This window comes from Dasypus novemcinctus, chromosome 6 (assembly GCF_030445035.2).
Source record: "Dasypus novemcinctus isolate mDasNov1 chromosome 6, mDasNov1.1.hap2, whole genome shotgun sequence".
Lineage (NCBI taxonomy): Eukaryota > Metazoa > Chordata > Mammalia > Cingulata > Dasypodidae > Dasypus > Dasypus novemcinctus.
The window spans coordinates 114,911,967-114,930,484 of record NC_080678.1 but is presented as its reverse complement, the minus strand read 5'-3'; the positions used below and the strand labels follow the sequence as shown (position 1 = coordinate 114,930,484).

The 18,518-nt window shown below is 34.9% G+C and overlaps 1 long non-coding RNA gene and 1 pseudogene across 1 annotated transcript in view; both read left to right on the top strand.

The window, feature by feature from the left end:
* The window catches only part of LOC131278805 (uncharacterized), a 35,895-nt gene extending 30,882 nt beyond the window's left edge, over positions 1-5,013 (top strand). The window contains exon 3 of the long non-coding RNA XR_009186237.1: positions 4,711-5,013. This is a non-coding gene — a long non-coding RNA (uncharacterized lncRNA). The remainder of the gene's footprint in view (positions 1-4,710) is intronic.
* A 6,771-nt stretch (positions 5,014-11,784) lies between these two features.
* LOC131279059 (U1 spliceosomal RNA) lies at positions 11,785-11,970 on the top strand (annotated as a pseudogene).
* Positions 11,971-18,518: the final 6,548 nt, after the last annotated feature.

The window sequence follows — 18,518 nt, the reverse complement described above, 5'->3', positions numbered from 1 at the left end:
TACAGTATGAATAATTTCTGAAATAGTTTTCTGGAGGCAATTAGGGAGGACTGGTTTAAAGCTATGATTTAATGTCAGGCTTATAAAAGTAGCCAGCTTCTTTCCATTCTTTTTTGTCACTTCTTCAAATAATTTTGTACATCTAGATTTCTGTATGACCTTCGCCCGCAGTCCTTAAATTAAATGGTAAAGATATCCAGGCTCCTAAGTCTGAAATAAGACTGAATTATTTGTAATACCCTTTGAGTCTTCAGTAGGGTTTGATGAATCTTATCACTATAGAAGGGGAGGTTGAGTAAGCCAGGACATAGACAAGGAAGACAGGAAGAGTCTGAAGGATATAAGTTTGATGTCCCTAATTCCTGGAAATCCAGGGTACCAATTTACATATACATCTGTGTGTATTTTTAATATTTTCATATGTATATATGTAAACACATATATGTATATTAGCACACATTTATTTTTAAGCAATTTGAATGGAGGTCTCCTAAGAATTTTTTTATTCTTAATTTGATATTACCATTTGGAGGTAGGAAAATGTGCATCAAACAGACAGACGCAAATAAAAAACCATGTAGCATCAGTTAAAATCTTTTTTTTTTAAAGATTTATTTATTTATTTCTCTCCCCACCCCGGTTGTCTTTTCTCTGTGTCCATTTGCTGCGTGTTCTTCTTTGTCCACTTCTGTTGTTGTCAGTGACACGGGAATCTGTTTCTTTTTGCTGCATCATCTTGCTATGTCAACTCTCCGTGTGGGAAGCACCATTCCTGGGCAGGCTGCACTTTCTTTTGCACTGGGCGGCTCTCCTTATGGGGTGCACTCCTTGCACATGGGGCTCCCCTACGTGGGGACACCCCTGCGTGGCAGAGCACTCCTTGCGTGCATCAGCACTGCGCATGGGCTGGCTCCACATGGGTCAAGGAGGCCTGGGGTTTGAACCACGGACCTCCCATGTGGTAGACAGATGTCCTAACCACTGGGCCAAATCCACTGCCAGTTAAAATATTTAGCCATGAGTCAGATACAGAAACACAGAAATGCAGAGATATAAAACTTGTTAGCTTAAATTATAATTTTGTACCTTTTTCTGTAAATTCTCATTCTGATACAAAGACATGAGCTTTTGGGATTTATTTTTAGTTCTCTTCTCTTTTACAGTCTAAACTTAAGAAATACATTTTCTGACCATTTTTCTCTAGATTCAAATTTGTATTGAGGCCAGGGAGTATTACAAAAGAATTTCATCTTTTTCTTTTTCATTGGTTCATAACTGAACATAGACCAATGATCTCAAACAAATTCCAAAGGACTATAGTCATCAGTACTGCTAACATTTCTCATGATTATATTTTTCAGCATGCTAAATTAAGGTGTACACAGAATTAAACTGATTAAATCAGAAATACCAGAAAGCAGAACCAGAATATGAAAATTGTATTGTGAGTACTTCAGTGGCTACCTCTCACAAGCCTGGGACCTGTACCCAGCAACCAGAGCAGAGCTAATGTGGAACTTGAACCACAATTTTGATTAACAGCCAATAACCAGAAAACCAAAATGAATTAATTGGTTTCACCAAAGAGTAGGCACTACAATGAAGTTACTCACCAGAAGATGACTGTACCTGTATCTGTAACTCCCCTCGAAATGGAACTGCACAACAGGGCCAGTGACACTGGCAGGAGTACAAGAGAGTACTGTCCATCGAGCCTGTAAAGTAACTGGGATAGGTGGCCGTGCAGGATCAGTGACTGGGCATCTCTGTCCCACAGGAGCCACAGGGCCTCCAGTAAAGATATTTAAGACTGGGATCACCAGATTATACCACCTGAATGGGCTTATTGCCCAAAGCCCACAGAAATCAATGACCTGATACTTGGATTTCAAGAAGAGGGTTTTTTGCAAAGCACCATAGCAAGGAGACAGGAGACAAGCTCAAATCTGTCTCCCCGAGCTGAAGAGGTTTGAGATTCTTAAATGGTTTGGAGAGGGTTGGTCTAGGGAAGTAATACAGGATTAGGTAAGATGACATGGGTCATGGGGCAGGATTAAGTGGAGCCTGTGCTGCTACAAGTTATGCTAGTTAATGCATTGCACTTTTAAAAATGGCAGCTTAGCATGTTGAATGGTTGTGATTTTTACTATTAAAATTAGATATAGGTAACTTCATAAGGAAGTGCGAGTTCTACGAAAAGGGAAACAAACTTCTGCAAGCTGGTAAGGGAGGGGTTACTTTAAAAGTTGGTTATTATGCAGTGGTTTGAGTATCTGGTAGTAGTAGGGCAAATTTCTCCAGTACTTTCTCCTTTTCCAAAGTTGTCTTTGATGTTCTTAGACCTTGTATTCTATAGCATAAACTTTAGAGTCAGTTTGTCTACATACTCACACCCATGTGTACATGTGTGCAAATTCTACATGAACTTTGATTGGAATTGCATTGCATCTATGGATCCATTTGGGGGATAGTTGCCTTTATTATGATGTTGAGTTTTCTCCTACATGATTAGACCCTTTCTATGTAATCTATCTTTTGTGCTCTTCAATAAAATGTTGCAATTGTCACTATATAATTTTGGTTAAATTTATTTCTAGTTACCTTATACTATTTGTTTCTATTGGGAATCATATTTTCTTTTATAGCTGTATCTGGTTATTATGGAATGCTCCTAATTTATTTATCTTATATCAGTTCTTCTGTCAAACTTTCTTATTTTTTCTAGTAGTTTTACTGTACAGTCTCTTTAATTTTCTATGAAGACAATTAAAGTGTTTGCAAATAAGCTTACTTGCTTCATTTCCATTCCTTATGGGCCTGTTTGTTTGTTTGTTTGTTTGTTTTACTTATTTCACTTTGCCTGAACCCTCTATATTAGCAATATTAAGAAAGGGTGGTGATAGGAACCCTTGCCTTTTCTTTAAAATAATAATGTCTAAAGTTTTATCATTAATTTTCATGTTGGCTCAACATTTTGGATAGATAAACCTTCATTGTAAGTCAAAGAAGTTCTCTTCTATTTCTAGCTCGAATGGCTATTGAATTTTTCAAATGATTTCTTGTGACAAGGTTTAGTCTAGATGCATTTTTTTCTACTGCTTCATTTAGTAATAAATTATTCAGGACTTTTATATTATTGTTCATAACTGAACGTGGCTAAAACTTTTCCTTATTTGGCTAATAATTTTACCTTTTTAATTTTTGTGTTAGAATTATACTAACTTTTAATATAAATTAACTCTAAAAATTTTCAGAAAGTATTTATAGAAGAAAGGTATTTTTGTTCATTAAAAGTTTGATAAAGCCTCTTCTGGATACCTGTTGGGGGCCAGGTGGCTTTTTCTCCCTAAGGAGTGAGCTTTTTATTATTGTGCCAACTTTTTAAATGCTTATTATTTTTTGTCCTTTTGAAACTCTAGAGTAAATTTTTATGATTTATAATTCTCTATAAAATGTCCATTTCATCAACTTTTTCATAAAGTTGTTCATAATATTTGCTTATTATTTTAAAAAATGATCATACCATCTGTTCCTGTGCCATTTTTTATTCCTACTTTTAATTGTGTTTTTTCTCTCCATTGGTTAATAGTGACAAAGTTTTGTGTATTTTTAAAGTTGTTTGTAAAGAACTATTCTTTGTTGTTTTGCTAGTTTTTTTCTTTTAGCTTGTTTTCTATTTGTTATATTCTATTCTTTATTATTTTTTCCTTTCTGCTTTCTTTGGGTTTACTTATTTATTCTTTGCTTGGTCTTTATCATTAAATACAGAATTCATTTTTATTCATTTTTTCTGTCTTTTTTAGCAACACACTTAAAGTTATACTGTTCTCCTTTATACACTGCTTTAGTTCCTTCACCTTTATTTTGGTATGTTGTCCTTTCATTGATATTTCTTAGTATTATATATTTAAATTTTAATTCAGGTGTTATAATAGTTTATAATTTCTTTTTTTTTAACACTAATTAATGAATGCTCTTTTTAGTTTCCAATGTGCTTGTCTTTTTTATTGTTGATGTTGTCATTCTTGATTTTTACTTTATCACAAAATTTCTAAATCATAGTATTTAAGGCTGCCATAATATATTCTGAGAACTGAATTCTGAAATCAGAGAAAACTATCTCGCTTGGCCTCTTATCAGAAAGAGTCCATACAGTGAAATTAACAAAATAAGTAGTAACAATCCTATAATAAACCCAGCAATCAAGTCTCATTGTAATGATATTATGATCTTTAATAAAGCTTTAAACAACTTTCTCTAAAGATTAAGAATTTACTAATTTATATATTATTGGTAATACAAATGTTTAAGTGAGACTTATGGAGCACAGTATTCTTGATCCAAAAGGTAGACTCTGAAACACAAAAGATTTGTGTTCTTTAGATCCTAATGTATAGGTTTACAAGGTTGTATATATCTACGATTTACCTGAAAAGTACTTTCTTAAATAATATGGCCTTTAGGAACAAAAGAACTACTTAAAAATAAAACTCCTGAGGCTCATCCTGGAGGAAAGATTATCTTTGCTATTTGATTTTGTCAAAGCAGGGGGAAAAGAAATTAATATAGGAGATAAAGATGATATGATTCTAGAATAGAGGGGTAGATTAAAACAATTTCCCTGAGTAGCATGACTTTCTCATTTAGGCTTAATCTTTCCATCTGTGTGTTTTTTCCCATTTGATCATGTCTTGTCTTCTCTTTGTTCAGGAAAGGCTCCTGAGGGAGATGACCCTGTTTAGGAAGACCTGAATTCCCTGGAGACTTGGCCTGCATCAAGTCAGGAAACACATAGCTTAATGACTCGGGAGGTAAAACTCAAGAAGAGGGACCTGTGCTCATTGACTGTGCCTATTACCTAAATCACTGACCCCGTCCTCTCCTCACCACGTTAGCTTTTCCATTCTGTGTCACTCTGATGTTGAAGATGACCCAATTAGGAATTTGAAGGAATGGAAATGTTTTACAACTGTAAAGAAAACAAAAACGTGAAGAAAAACCCTTTCAATTCTACCCTGAATTTACGTATTTTAGTATTGATCTTATTTTGTGCTACTAATAGAGATACATGATAAGTTTCACATGAAGTAGGAGGCATGCGTAGATATAGTGTGGATGGCCTTTTAATTAATGAAGACAGTGTGATACGATGTCTTCAAAGCAGAAGAGTAGAGGAATGTGAAAAATTGGTGGTAATAAGCCTTGCTTTAACATATTACCTGCCTTGTGGAGATACTGCCAATATTACAGAACACAAAAGAGGAAATGCATTCTCATCTTGTGGGTGCCTTGTATTTTTTTTCCTTTATCTAATGCACTGAAGCATTGAGACTTCTATGATGATGCTGTCCTCATACTCACTTCCTATACGTTCCTTCATTATTAGAGAGAAAAGTCAGTACCAAGAGCAAACACTGCTTCCCCCAACTTCTCAATTCATTCAGTATCCCCATGCCTGCCTGGCAGTAATGCAGCTTTGAAAAGTGACATGGCAGTTTGGCTCTTCTCTCATGTAGGAAACTGTTCAGTCCTCTGTTATATTTAAAGTCACATTTCTGGATAGGAATCTCTTACTCTTAGGACAGATTTTTAGCTATCAGCCTACGAATAATACTTTTTCTTTGATTACTATTATTTTCTACTTGTAGAGAGATCATTTGAAAGTAAGCAATGTCATAGAATGTCCCAAGTAGATTCTTTATATAACCTTATTCTCTCCATTCTAGAACCGAGTCCATTATTTATGTATGTATTCTTTTTTTTTCCCTAAATTTTATGGCCTAAATTTTATGACCTATCCTGGATGAATTTTTATATCTTTTAAAGTTTCCTTTTATAAAAGAGTGTCTTAGAATATTCCTGGATGTTTTTTAGGTTATCTTTGGAAAATCTTGCTTTACCAGAATTTTCTTTTCTTATATTTCATGTAGCAATTTGATGTTGTAGCCACTTGTACTGTCAGTTATGATGCTGTCCCCTAGGAATTGTCTAGACTCATAGTCCTGTAGGTAGGTTTTGAAGATAGTTGATATGTTTTTATTCCAACATTCATTTTAGAAGTAACATAACTTAGGCCCAAAGAGCTGTCCAAGATTATACAACTCTTCAGTCATAGTGAAAAGACTTAGAAACCAGGCTCTTATCTCCTAGTATAACTAATTTCACTTTGTACTTATAAATCTTTGGCATAATACAGAGCAGAAAAGCTAATTTTAGCTCCTTGGAAAAATCTGTCCAACCTTTTTGACACTAATTTGATTCAGTGAGCAGTCTCCAAAAAGACCTGGAATCTTGATAATTTATTGTATTACTTCCTGGTATTGTTAGCCAAATCACTATTTCATTCCATCAAAGACATATTAGAGTCCTAAGTGAGCCTTCAATTTGAATAGCAACCATCTGGACTGGTTTGCTTCTTTGATAAATATAGTCAAGTTGATTTTGTTGTTTTTTTAATTTATTTTATTTATTTTATTTTATTTTATTTTATTTTTTAAGATTTATTTATTTAATTTCCCCCCTCCCCCGGTTGTCTGTTCTCTGTGTCTATTTGCTGCATCTTGTTTCTTTGTCTGCTTCTGTTGTCGTCAGCGGCATGGGAAGTATGGGCGGTGCTGTTCCTGGGCAGGCTGCACTCTCCCCCGTGCTGGGCGGCTCTCCTCATGGGGCACACCCCCTGCACATGGGGCTCCCCTATGCGGGGGACACCCCTGCGTGGCAGGGCACTCCCCGCGTGCATCAGCACTGCACATGGGCCAGCCCCACACGGGTCAAGGAGGCCCAGGGTCTGAACTGCGGACCTCCCATGTGGTAGACGGATGCCCCAACCACTGGGCCAAGTCCGTTTCCCGAGTCAAGTTGATTTTGGAGCATGACTTGAAATATGTCTTGGGTTTAAATTGTGCTAGGACTTCTCACTCAGGTGGTGTTACTTTTTTTAAGTAAATGAGTTGTGCTCAAATTGCTTTAAAATATATCTAGCTAGGAGGGCAGGGATGGTTGTTAGTGTAGTGGCACTGATAGACTTATTTTCCTCTATTCCATTTCACTGACAACTCCATAGTCCTATTTTGTTATCCTGAAATTAGTTTTTACAGATGTTTTACCAATTAGTGTTGCTTTTTAATTTTCAGGACTAGGTCAACTTTATAACCCATAGCTCATTTCATTTAATTAATTGGTAGATATGTAGTTTAATAAGAAGGGACATTAAGGGGACATCATTTTCCCTTGATATATTAAAAGGATTAAATACACACCAAGAAAAATACAAAGAAAATAAATCTGGTATAACAGTAGTAGTATTAGATAAAATAGACTTAAAAGCAAAAGGCATTAGTGATAAAGGGGTCATCATATAACTTTCTCTTCATATATTTTACACTAAAATGTGTGATAAATTCCAAATTTATTTGTACCTAATAACAACTTCAAAATGTATAAATTGAACAATGGCAGTATAAGAAATGCCTGTACACATCCCCTCTTAGAAACAGCTAAATAAAACAACAGGTTCAACTCACTGGACTCTGTGGAACAATTAAGAATGGAAAAAACTCAATGAATGCTGAATTGAAAAACAAATAAAGCAAACATCTAAAAAAGATAAAAGAGAGGCAAGATGTATTTATTGGTCCAGACCTCTTCCCCATTCTCAGATCTGCCAGGTTTATTTGACTCACAGATGTATTCCTGGTCTGGATACCTCCTACTGCAGTCATTCACTGCAGTTCCACCCACACCAGCAGTTTAATTGAACACACAAATACAGTGACCAAGACTTCACAGACCCACTGCAGCACTTTAAAGATCTTGACCAATACTATAAATGAACTAGATCCTACGGATATGTACAGAACATTGCACCCAACAACAGCAGAATACACATTCTTTTCAAGTGCACATGGGTCATTCTCCAGGATAGACCACATGTTTGGTCACAAAACATGTCTCAATAAATTTTAAAAGATTGAAGTTATACAAATCATCTTCTCTGACCCCAAATGAATGAAAGTAGAGATCATTAGAATACTGGAATATCAACAAATATATGGGAGTTAAAAGAAGATACTTTCTAACAATCAAAGAGTCAAAGAGGGAAACCACAAGGGAAATTAGAAAATGTCTTGTGATGAATAAAAATGTGAACACAACATACCAAAACTTATGGGACCCACTAAAGGCACTTTTCAGAAGGAAATTTGTAGTTATGAATACCTATATTAAAAAAGAACTATCTCAAGTCAATGACCTAACGTCATATCTAGAAGAGGAAATTCATATCTAAGAAGAGAAAATTAAACCTAAAGTAAGTGGAAAGAAGATAGTAAATTTTACAATGAATATAAATGAAATGGAAAATAGGAAAACAATCTAGAGTCAATGAAACCAAAAATTGCCTCTTTGTCACACATGGGTCACTCTCCAGGACAGATCACATGCTAGGCCACAGAACAACTCTCAAAAAATTCAGAAAGATTTAATTTATACAAATAATTTCTCTGACCACAATGGAATGAAGCTGGAAATCAGTAAGGGCCAGAGAACCAGATTAGGCACAAAGATATGGAAGTTAAGCAACATAATCTTAGATAATAAATCAGTAACTACCTGGAAGTGAATGAAAATGAGAACACAACATATCAAAACCTAAGGGATGCAGCAAAAGCAGTGCTGAGAGGGAAATTTATAGCCATAAATGCCTACCTTAAAAAAGAATGAAGAGCTAAAATCAAAGACCTAATTGCATACCTGTAGGAATGAGAAAAAGAACAACAAATTAATCCCAAAGCAAGTATAAAGAAGGAAATAACAAAGATTAGAGCAGAGCTAAATGAAACTGAAAATGATAACACTAGGAAAAATGCAAACAAAAAGCTGGTTCTTTGAGGAAATCATTAAAATTGACAAACCCTTAGCAAGACTAACAAAGAAAAAAAGAGAGAATACATGAAATAAGAAATGAGGAAGGGGATATCACCACTAATTCCACAAAAATAGAGTATCATAAGAGGATATTTTAAAAAATTGTGTGCCAAAAAGATGGATAGCTTAGATGAAATGGATAAATTTCTAGAAATACATGAGCAGCCTTCATTGATGAAAGAAGAAATTGATGAACTCAGCAGACCAATCACAAATAACGAGATTGTCTTAGTCATCAAAAACCTCCCAATTAAGAAGAGCCCAGGACCAGATGTTTCACAGGTGAATTCTGTAAGTCATTCTGGAAAAAACTAACCATAATCCTGTTTAAACACTTCCAAAAAAGTAGAGGGAACATTGCCTAACTCATTCTGTGATGATAACATCACCCTAATACCAAATCCACATAAAGACGCCACAAGAAAAGAAAACAACAGACCAATCTTTCTAACGAAATTGGATGCTGAAATCATCAACAAAATATGTGCTAATTGTATTTAACAACACATCAAACAAATTATACACCATGACCAAGTGAGTTTCATCCCTGGTATGCAAGGATGGTTCAAAATAAGATTAATCAATGGTATACCACATTAACAGATCAAAAGAAAAAAAAATCACATGATCATCTTTAATGATGCAGAAAAAGCATTTGACAAAATACACACTCTGTCTTGACAAAAACACTTCAAAAGATAGGAATAGAAGGAAACTTCATCAATATGATAAAGGCTACATGTGCATAACCCACAGCTAACATCATATTCAATGGTGAAATGCTAAAGGCTTTCCCTCTAAAAACTGGGACAAGACAAGGATGCTCATTTTCACTATTCTTATTTAAAATTGTGTTAGAAATACTTGCTTTAGCACTTAGACAATAAAAAGACATAAAAGGCATCCAAATTGGAAAGGAAAAAGTAAAAATTTCACTTTTTTCAGATGACATGATCTTATACATAGAAAGCCCTGAGAAATCTACAACAAAGCTTCTAGAGCTAATAAACGAGTTCAGTAAAGTGGCAGGATATACGATCAATGTGCAAAAATCCATAGCATTTCTGTACTCCAATAATGAGCAATCTGAGGAGGAAATCAAGAAAAAAATCCATTTACAACAGCAACAAAAAGAATCATTTTTTATTCAAATTTAAAGATGTAAAGGACTTCTATGCAGAAAACTACACAACATTGTTTAAAGAAATCAAAGAACACCTAAATAAATGGAAGGATATTCCATGTTCATGGATTGGAAGACTAAACATCATTAAGATGTCTGCCCTACCCAAATTGATTTACAGATTTAACACAATCCCAATAAAAATTGCAATAGCATTTTTTGCAGAATTGGAAAAGCTAACTATGAAGTTTATTTTGAAGAACAAGAGGCTCCAAATAGCTAAAGATATTAACAAACTAAAATGAAATGGGGGGAACTCACACTACCTGACAAAACATACTGCAAAGCTACAGTGGTCAAAACTGCATGGTATTGGCACAAGGATAGACGTACTGACCAATGGAAGTGAATTGAAAATTCTGATATACATACTCACATATACAGTCATCTGATATCAGAAATCTTGAAAATAAAAAGGCAAACAACCCATTTTTAAAATAGGCAAATGATTTGAATCGATACTTCTCCAAAGAAGAAATACATATTGCTAAAAAGTACATGAAAAGATGTATCCTTAGTTATTAGGTAAATATAAATCAAAACTACAATAAGATATCATCTTACACCTATTATACAGGAGGCTATTATGAAAACAGAGGACTACAAGCATTGGAGAGAATGTGGAGGAAAGAGAACACTTATCTACTGATGGTGTGAATGTAGAATGGTGCAACCATTATGGGAGACAGTTTTGCAGATCCTCAAAAAACTAACTATAGATCTGCCATCTGATCCAGCCATTCCACTGCTGGGTAGATACACAGAAGCATTGACACAGGGACATGAACAGATATATGCACAGCCAAAGTTTATAGCAGTATTATTCACTATTGCCTAAAATTGTAAGCAATCCACATGTCCATCAACAGATGAATGGATAGGCAAACCATGGTATATACAATAAATGGAATATTTCTCAGCTGTAATAAGAAATGCAGTTTTAACACACAGGATAACATGGATGAATCTGGAAGACCTTATGTTGAATAAAGTAAGCCAGTCACTGAAGGACAAATATTACATGACCTCACTGATATGACTTAAGCAAATTGAGCAGACTCACAGAGCTAGATTCTGGAAGATAGCTTAACAGGAGGCAGGTCATAGAGAGTGGTGAGTCAATGCTCATATGGACAAAATCTATGATAAGGTGGAAGGGTGTGGTTGAGCAGTGGATGGGTGTGAGAGTGATGCAGTGATGAGCTTGGGTTCAGTGGTGCTGGTCTGTGAGGGGGAATCGGGTGGGGGCATTTGGTTGGACTATCCATGTAACTGGGGAATGCTTGGAGGAAGGAGCAGGGATTTGGAAGTCTGTGGTTAAAACTACATTGGTGGGAATGTTCTTTTGGCAAATAGGGCAGAGGAGGGTTACTAGTATAGGGAGTTGGGTGTGAGGGATATGCAGGATAGAGCACACCTGGGACATGCCTTTATGAAATATTTAAGTGTTCATCTTGTCATAGTGTGTTATCTCAGTGGGTGGAGACCCACACAATACACAAGAAAATATTAAACTCCTATCCTGGTGAGCCCTGCTATGTTCTCAATTAGAAAGAAAAGAATCTCTCAAGAACATAGGCACTGTGCCTAATAAAAGAAAACAGACCAATATGTCCAGCCCTCAATATTATTGCAAGTAACTATAAATCTTATTTTTCTAAAATTGAAACTTAGTAATACTTACCTGGCAGGGGAGATAACATGATCGTGAAGGGGGTTTTCTCAGGGCAAAGCTTATCCATTGTACTCCATATGTGCTGACTCCTGTCATTTTCCGAAATGCTGGAAATTCGACTGCATAATTTGTGATGGTGGTGAAATAAATAAATAAATTTTAAAAATTGAAACTTAGTGGTTGCCATAAGTTCTGATAACAGGGGGAGAGATGGAACATAGGGCATTTTTTAGGACATTAGAATTGTTCTACATGATCTTGCAGTAACAAATACAGGCCTTTCAAAATTTCATCAAAACTTATAAAAGTGTATGGTGGAAAATGTAAACCATAATGTAAACCATTGACCATGGTTAGTAGCAGTGCTTCAATATTTGTACATCAATTGTTAAAAATGTACCATACACATGTAGAATGTCATTAATAGGGAAGAGTGGAAAAGGGGGAGGGCATTAGGTATATGGGCATCTCCTATATTTTCTATGTGACTTTTCTGTAACCTAAAGCTTCTTTGAAAATAAAATGAGAGAAAAAAAAAAGACAGTGGGGGAACATAGGCAAGAAATTGTCTCTATATATACAACATAATAGATCTTACATGAAAGACAATGTATAAAAATTTTTCATTTCAAATTTTTAATATTTTTTTGTTGTTATTTTAAAATTTGTTATTTTATTAATATTATCATTTTTTGGCTTCATTTTTAGAAAGGTTTTGGATCACAACTGTGGCAGAGGAGGATCATAGGTATGGGGTGTTGGTGATGGGACAGTGTATGTGGAGGGGTACACCTGGGGCATGCCTCTAAGGCATATGAATATGCTCCAGTGTTCCTGAGGTGTTGTTTTGGTGGGTGGAAAACTGCACAATAAACAAAAGAATATTGAATTCCCATCCTGGGGAATACTGCTACATTCTCTATTAGAGTGGCAAGAATCCCCCAAGTAAATGGGCAGTGCCTAGTGAAGGAAGACAGATCATTACACCAGGCCCTTGATATTGATGATTGTATTTATGAACCTTTCTTGTGAAATTGAAACTTAACCTAGTATTATATATTGCCTAAGAGTTATCTCCTGAAAGCCTCCTTGTTGCTCTCTCTAAGCCAAACTCAGCATATAAATATACTACCTTCCCTCTGGTGTGGGACATGACTTCTAGGATAAACCTCCCTGGCACTGAGGGATTATTAGGAAGTACCAGCCAGCAATGTATCTGGAAAAAGACCTTGACCAAAAGGGGAAAATATTAAATACAAATGAATTTTTATGGCTAAGAAATTTCAAAGTGAGTCGGAGGTCATTCCAGAGGTTACTCTTATGCATGTCTCAGCAGGATCTCATTGACTGCTACAGTAAACAGTGCCTCAAACTTTAGGGCTCCTGAAGGCTCTAGAGACAGCCAAACACTATAAGCAGGGCAGACAGGCAGTCAGTGGGCCTTACTTTGGAATTTATGCTCCCCAGTGTAACAGAGTTAGACCATTTGTAGTTTCCCTACACATGGCTCTTCTGCCTCTTTTATTTGAACCTGTAATTAGCATTATACTTGTTAAATATATGTCCCAGAGACTTAAATCTTTGATCTGTTCATGTACCAGTTGAGCCCTGAATCTCAGCAGACTTGCAACACCTACTCTCCAGTTCATTGGACTCACCCAGGACAATTAACAAGGAGATGATGATGGACAACACCCATCCCAAGGAAGAGACAATGTCTGCAACTGCAAGCAAGATAATTCCATCCCTCTACCCCATGGAATGTAAGCCCCCTCTCAATTTTAAGCAGAGTGTGCATTACCATCCTAAATCCTCAAAATAGGGGAATAAACAAGGGACTATATAGACTTGTTATAATTCTGTTATAGATTTACTATTATTCTAGCAATGGACGAACTTTTATCATTGATGTAGATGCAGTGGCCACTAGGGATTCTGAGGGGAGTGAGAGGGAAGAATAGGTGTAATATGGGAACATTTTCAGGACATTGAAATTGTCCTACATGACATTGCAATGGCAGATACAGGCATTATACATTTTGTCAGAACATATAAAATTGTGTGGGGCAAAATGTAAACCCTAAACTACAAGGTTTAGTACAAGATTGGTAGCAATACTTCAATATTTGTTCATCAATTGAAACAAATGTACCGTGCTAGTGGAAGATATTGTTAATGTGGGAAAGTATGGAAGGGGGAGGAAGTGGTGCATATGTGAATCTCCTATATTTTTTATGTAACATTTATGTAATCTAAAGCTTCTTTTAAAAAATTTAAAAATGTTGCTTCCCCGAAAAGATCAATAAAATTGACAAACCTTAACAAGACTAGCAAGGAAAAAAGAGAAAGGATGCAAATACTAAAATGCAGAATGAAAGGAGAGACATTAAAATTGACCTTACAGAAATGAAATGGATTATAAGAATACTCTGAAAACTGTATGCCAACATATTCAATAATTGAGAGGAAATGGGCAAATTCCTAGAAACACACATCTTACCTAAACTGACTCATGTAAATATAGAATATTGCAACATACCTATAACAATTAAAGAGATTGAATAAGTAATCAAAAGCATCCCAACAAAGTAAAACCCAGGACCACATAGCTTCATTGATAAATTTTACCAAATATTCAAAGAAGAATAAGCATCAGTCCTCAAGCTTTTCCAAAAAATTGAAGAGAATGGAACTATTCCTAACTCATTTTATGAAGCAAATGTTACCCTAATATCAAAGCCAGATAATGACATCACAAGAAAAGGAAACTATAGACCAATTTCCTTTATGAACATAGATGCAAAAATCCTCAATAAAATACTAGCAAATCCAATCCAATAGTATATTAAAATAATTATACAATCATGACCAAGTGGGATGTAGGAATGCAAGGATGGTTTAGCATAAGAAAATCAACCAATGTAATAATCCCATTAATAGAATGGAGTAATATATTGACATGGTCATCTCAATTGATACAGACAAGGCTTTTGACAAAATCCAACATCCTTTCATGATTAAAACACTTAGAAAAATAGGAATAGAAGGAACTTCCTCAACTTGATTAAGGACATATCTCTCAGCTACCTGTATACTCAGTGTTGAAAGACTGAATGCCTTCCACTTGAGAACAGGAACAGTACAAGAATGCCTGCTTGCTTTCACCACTGTACTTGTAGTCCTTGCCAGAATAACTAGGCAAGAAAAAGAGGTAAAAAGACTGAAGTCAGAACCAAGGAAGTAAAACCATCTCTATTTGAAGATGACAGGATCCTATATATAGGAGATTCCAAAGAATCCACAATTAGTCTACTGGAAATGATAAATTCAGCAAAGTTTCAGGCTACAATATCAACAACTCCAAATCATTTGTTTCTATATATCACCAAAAAATATTTGAAATTGGAAATAAAAAAAGACTCCCATTCACAATAGCTCATAAAAGGATACATCACTTAGGAATACATTTAACTGAGGAAATGAAGGACTTGTACACTGTAAACTACAAAGTATTTCTATAAGAAATGAAAGTTCTAAATAATTGCTAAGACATCCTGTGTTTATGGATAGGCAGACATAATCTTATTAAGATGTCAGTATTACCCAAAACTATCCACAGATTCAACACAGTACCTAACAAAATCCCTGCAGCCTTTTATTTTTATTTATTTTACAGTAATTGAAAAGCCAGTCTGTAAAATCATATGTAATCTCATGATTACATGATTTAGCTAAATCTATATTGCAAAGAGGAAACAAAGTTGGAAATCTCCACACTTCCCAATTTAAAAACTTACAACTGAGCTACAGTAATCAAAACAGCATGGTACTGGCATTAAGATATTTCTTAGGATTAGAAGTGAGAGTTCAGAAATAAACCTTTTGGCAAGAGTGACAACAAAATTAATTGGGAAAAAAATGGTCTCTTCAACAAATGGTATTGGAAAAGTGGATATCCATATGCAAATGAGAGAATTCAGACCCTTCCTCACACCATATAAAAAAAATTAACTCTAATTGAATTGTGTACCTGAACAAAAGAGCTAATATCCTAGAAGTCCTAGAAGAAAACAGGGTGGGTGGGCATTCATAATCATAGATATGGTATTCATTTCTTAGATAAGACACCAAAAGCAGGAGCAACAAAAGGAAAAATAGATAAAATGGTCTCCATTAAAATGAAAAGTTTTGCATATCAAAAGACACTTTTAAAGTGAAAAGATAACTTACAGAATGGGAGAAAATCATTGTGATCCATATAGTTGTTAAGTGTTTGGTATAGAGAATATGTAAAGAATTCCTACAACTCAATCACAAAAAGACAGCCCAATTAAATTTGGGTAAAGGACTTAAATAGACATTTTTCTAAAGAAGATATGTAAATGTTATATAAATGCCTTGACATCACTGGTCATCAGGGTAATGCAAATCAACATCACAATGATATACCACTGCACATCTACTGGGATGGCTGTTATAAAAACAGGTATAGTAAATGGTGAGGATTCAGAGACAGAAAAACACTTATACTTTGCTGGTGGCAATGTAGAATGGTGCAGCCAGTGTGGAAATCAATTTGGTTGTTTTTTGAAAATCAAAAATAGAATTCTATATGACTTAGAAATTCCACTTCTAGGTATATTCTGAGAAGAATGGAAAGCAGGGACTTAAACAGATATTTGTACACTAATGTTTTAGTGTACATTGTTATTTACAAAAGCCAAAAGGAGGAAAGCAACCCAAATGTCCATCAATGGATGAGTGATTAACAAAATGTAGTATATAAATACACTGGCATATTCAGCTGTAAAAGGGAATGATGTTTTACTGTGTTCTGCAACATGGGTGGACTTCGAAGGCATAATGTTTAGTTAGATAAGCCAGACACAAAAAGACAAATATTGTATGATCTTGTTTATATGAAATATCCAAAAGAAGCAAACTTAACAGAGACAGATGGTAGTTTATAGATTACCAGGTGTGGAGGGCAGAGCTGGGGGGAGGTGGTGTGAGAAGAGGGAGTTAAAGCTTAATAGGTAAGTAGTTTCTGCATGACATGATGAAAAAGGAGGGGTAATGGTTGTTGGTGATGGTAGCACAGTATAGTGAATATAGTTAATACTACTGAATTGTATATTTAATGTGGGTTAAATGGGAAATTTTGTGCTTTATATCATTTACTGCAGTAAAAATTTAAGAAAATGCATCAATTGTTGACAGTTTCAAGGAGGAATTGAGATTTTCAACATGATAGTAGGCTACTTCAAAACATTAATTTTGTTAATAGATCAGACATTTATTTAAGAGTATAGAAATTAAACACGAGTAAGATATATACAATGAACATGTACAGAACTTGAATCCAAAATTAGAGAACATACATTCTTTTCAAGCATGCATGTTAACATTTATGAATATTTACCATGTACTACATTAATGTCAGTCATTATAGTACTGATTGTGCTCTGGCATCGTACAATTCAATTAGAAATTAATCACAATATGATAAAACATATATTTGAAATTTAAAGACATGTAATTTTTTATTTTTAACGTATTTATTTTTCAATACATTAAAAAATATTTTTAAAGATACTTAGATTACACAAAATGTTACACAAAAAAATATGAGATTCCCATATGCCCCAATCCCAACACCTCCCAGCCCTCCCCACATTAGTAACTTACTTCATTAGTATGGTATATTCATTACAATTGATGAACACATTTGGAGCATTGCCACTAAGCATGGATTATTGTTTACACTGTACACTCTCTCCCACTCAATTCTGTATCTGTCTTTGCAAAGATATTCAGGACAATTCCAAGTCCCCCAAATGCCCCCATATTACATCTCTTTTTCCCTCTCTATGCCTTCAGCATCTCCAGTGCCACTGTTTCCATATCAGTGATATAATTTCTTCCACTGCTATAATCATAAGTCCATAGTACAATAGTAAGTCCATTCTAGTCCATATTTTTAAAAGATTTATTGAAGTATATCACTCATAAATAAACAATAAGTGTACAGTAATAGTTGTGAACTTACAAAACAAACATATATATAACATCATACAGGACTTTCACACCTCACCCTACCACTAACACCTTGCATTGTTGTTAAACCTTTTTAACTAATGATTAAAGAGCATTGTCAAAATATTACTACTAACCAAGGTATTTTCCCCCAACCCCCATTATTATTATCTTTATATATTTATATATGAACATACATAAATGATAAGTGTATAGCAAAAGTTGTGTACTTACAAAGCAAACATGCACAGTATCATATAGAGGTCCCATACATCAACCCTCCACCAACACCTTACATTGTTGTGAGATGTTTGTTACAAATTATGAAAGAATGTTGTCAAAATCTTACTACTAATTATACTCCTTTTCTTATATTTGGTGTATTTTTCCCCAAACCAGCCTATTGTTATTTTTTAAATATATTTTAATGACAGAAGTAGTAGACTTATAAAACATGCACATGTGCAGAATTCCCAAACACCTTTCTATCAACACACAACACTATGGTGGAGCATTTGTTACAGATAAGATAATATCATCTGATTGTTACCATGTCCATAGTATACACTTGGCACACATTTTCCATATTGCCCCATTATCAACACAGTACATCTTTGGCATAGATGCAAGAATATTATTACTGCTAACCATAGTCTATAGGTCACTCCAGTTGTATCTTTCCCATGCTTCTCCATATTC